Source organism: Aethalodelphis obliquidens, unplaced genomic scaffold (assembly GCF_003676395.1).
Source record: "Aethalodelphis obliquidens isolate GAN/ISIS:26980383/991018 unplaced genomic scaffold, ASM367639v1 scaffold29, whole genome shotgun sequence".
NCBI lineage: Eukaryota > Metazoa > Chordata > Mammalia > Artiodactyla > Delphinidae > Aethalodelphis > Aethalodelphis obliquidens.
Window position 1 is genome coordinate 15,363,731 of NW_020837973.1, and position 3,597 is coordinate 15,367,327.

General features: G+C 39.6%; 1 pseudogene; it reads left to right on the forward strand.

The window, feature by feature from the left end:
• Positions 1-2,661: 2,661 nt before the first annotated feature.
• LOC113630196 (alpha/beta hydrolase domain-containing protein 17A pseudogene) lies at positions 2,662-3,361 on the forward strand (annotated as a pseudogene).
• The last annotated feature ends 236 nt before the right edge of the window (positions 3,362-3,597 follow it).

Genomic DNA, 3,597 nt, shown 5'->3' on the forward strand with positions numbered 1-3,597 from the left:
CAATTCCATTGACTATTTCTGGTGCTAATATATGTGTGTGTCTGTGTGTGTGTGTGTGTGTGTGTATATATATATATATATATATATATATATATATATATATACTTTTTTGTTTTAGTATCCTAATTTCCATAATAATTGGTTACTATAAATCATTTTTGAATTTAGAAGATTTTTGAAAATATTTTTTAAAAATAGGAACTAAACTTAGGTTAACACAGAAAGCATTTATTGTTGCCAGTGGTAATTAACTTTAGGAAATGGAGAATTCTGAGAAAATGCAAAATAAAATAAAGAGAAAAAGAGAATATATTTGTTGGCTAGTGGCAGTAATCATGAAATATGATGAATACCAAAATCTACTTGAAAGGATATAATGTGGGAAACATAAGGAGGAGGAGCCTTGTGGAAATAGAAGTAGATGCATAATTCTATGTTTCTAAGATAAAGGGAGAAGCAAGGTAAGGTGATCCTTTTATTAAGGATGGGAAGAAAATTGTAGGGTCTCTAAGAAATAATTTATCAGTTTACAACTCTACATAAGATTTGTCTGATCTTTTGATCTTAGGTGAATAATGAAGTAAATGTTGAGTGAAGAAATAAAATCATGACGTTTAAATTCACTATCGTCTTAAAAATAAAGCATTTTAAAGTTTTGTAGAGAAAACAAGCAATTCCTTATTCTACATATGATAATTTGATAAGTAAGCAGTGTTATTGAAATTAATTATTTATTTTTGGCTGCTTTGGGTCTTCATTGCTGCACGCGGGTTTTCTCTAGTTGCGGCGAGCAGTGGTTTCTCTTCGTTGTGGTGCACGGGCTTCTCATTGTGGTGGCTTCTCTTGTTGTGGAGCATGCGCTCTAGGCACACAGGCTTCAGTAGTTGTGGCTCATGGGCTCAGTAGTTGTGGCTCCTGGGCTCTAGAGCGTAGACTCAGTAGTTGTGGCACATGGGCTTAGTTGCTCCGTGGCCTGTGGAATCTTCCCAGACGAGGGCTCAAACCCATGTCCCCTGCATTGGCAGGCAGATTCTTAACCACTGTGCCACCAGGGAAGTCCCCTCATTGTTTTTAATAAAAGAAAATGGTTGAGAATTTTAATATATAATAATTAATCCAGAGCATAAATGAATGATACAATACACTCAAATTTTTAATATTAAGATCAATAAGCAAAACCTCATTTTATAATCTTGACTAACAATCTCAACAGAAGTAAGACATGAATAAAATATAATTATTTTATGAAATTTTGTTTTAATTCTTGTTTTTGGTAGTTATTTATTCTTCAGGACAAATAAATAGTTTTATTTCCAAAGAATAAGTATAAAAAGACTTGTGGCTTTTTTCACATTTTATTTGGCTTGAAGTGAACAGACAAAGCTAGATTATCAGACATAGTCAACTGTATAGCTTTTCAATAGAGTATAGAGTACAGAGTTCAATAGGAACAGACACGTTAATGATTTTTTGTTAAACAAATGTCACTCTCCTTGCTGTGACATTGTGTTCATTCTTTAAGGAATACCTGTAGCAAGAGAGAGGGGCAATTATTCCTCTATTAATTTGAATTAGTTTCATGCTTAAAGAGATGTGTAAAATCCTGTGTTAGTATGTCTTTTTTTTCTATGATACATAATAAAATTAATTACTCTTTTGGAAATGCAAGTAATATTTAGACTACACAAAAGTACTTTTTCTGTTTCTTATAGATGTAAAAGAATTAAACTATATTTATACATATATGCAAATTATTCAGTGTATTACTTGAAGTAATTAAAAATGTCCCTGTCCTCAAGAGAGTGTGTGAAAGTTAATTATTAGAGGATTGAGAGGGTACATTTTAAATGAGAATTGTTCTTATATATTCACATATATGATGTATAGTTTATATTTACATGATATACTCAATTACTGTGTCTATGTGTTGATAACAAATGAAAAGTGTGCACATAGGTAGTATAAACAGGTTTGACTGAAATGGATATTTGAATAAAACGCCTGTGGCTCATGAAAACCATGCTTCAACACACTCCTCTTGGCACTTAAAAGAGTTAGATAATGATTAAATTTCCCACATAAATTTCAAACAATGCTGTACTACATGGTTTTCAAAATTTAGTTTCAGATGACATTTGATGAGTGGTACTTGTCAGTCTTTCCTGGCTACAATTAAAATACCAAGGGGGGTGTGCATAAACATATAACAAAAGCTAACCACCTGAAAACTAAGTGCAATAGTTGGTATCTTACAATTTCAGAGGGAATTCCCCATAACAATAAATCCTGTAAAAGTAAAAAAGTGCATTGATGAAGCAGAAGTGATACACAGCTCAAATGAGTGGACAGGCAATAGGTGAAGAGTGATAAAGCTACTTTGAATTTTGGAAAACATAGTCTCCACAAATAACAGGAGGTGAGCCGGAGAAAGGAATAGCCGTAGCATCAGTGCCTGGTGGAATTTAGACTTTTTCATCATTGCCGGCTCTTCTGATTGTCAGAGAACTATGTCATGGGAGGAAGAGGAGAATGAAGGGAATTCAGTCTAGTAGAGCATTATGAGTTGTGCAGCCGTGTGTCTGAGAAGCAATCAATGCCCTGTGCTCAGAGAATAGCTCCAGGAACAAGCTGTGTACCGGCCTCAGGAGGTTGGTGCCTGCCATGAACGGCCTGTTGGTAAACGAGCTCTGCTGCCTCTTCTGCTGCCCGCCCTGCCCTGGCCTCATCACCGCCAAGCTCGCCTTCCTGCCTCCAGGGCCCACCTACTCGCTGGTGCCGGAGCCTGAGCCCAGGCTCGGTGGGCCAGGGCCGCCCCTTCGGGAACCTTGGCCGGAAGCCCCCGGGGCACTGGAAGCTCCACCTGCTGGAGCACGCCAACTTCTGTACAGCCAGCGCAAGCTGGACACCATCGAGGTCTTGGCCACCAAGAGCAGCTGGGGCAACCACGTCTCCTGCATGTACATGTGCTGCGTGCCCAGCGCCAGGTATACGTTTCTCTTCTCGCAGGGTAACACAGTAGACCTGGGCCAGATGAGCAGTTTCTGCATCGGCCTGGGCACGCGCATCAATTGCAACATCTCCTCCAACTACTTCGGCTACAGGGTGAGCTTGGGCAAACCCTTGGAGAAGAACCTCTACGCCGACAGCGGCCTGGCAGGCCCTGCGCATCAGGTACGGCATCAGCCCAGACAGTGCCGTCCTCTAAGGGCACAGCATCATCAGCACGGTGGCCACCGTGGACCTGGCCTTGCGCTACCACTGCGCCATGGTGGTGCTTCACTTCCCGCTTACCTCGGGCATGTGCATCACCTTCCACGACACCAAGAAGACCTACTGCTGTGACGCGTTCCCCAGCACCTAGAAGGTGTCCCAAGACGCTCTGTGTCTTTATTCCTGTCCTGCTACTAGGTTCTTCACAACCTTTTTGTTTTTGTTTTTAGATTCCATATATATGTTAGCATAAGGTATTTGTTTTTTCTCTTTCTGACTTACTTCACTCTGTATGACAGGCTCTAGGTCCATCCACCTCACTACAAATAACTCAATTTCATTTCTTTTCATGGCTGAGTAATATTCCATTGTATACGTGTGCCACAT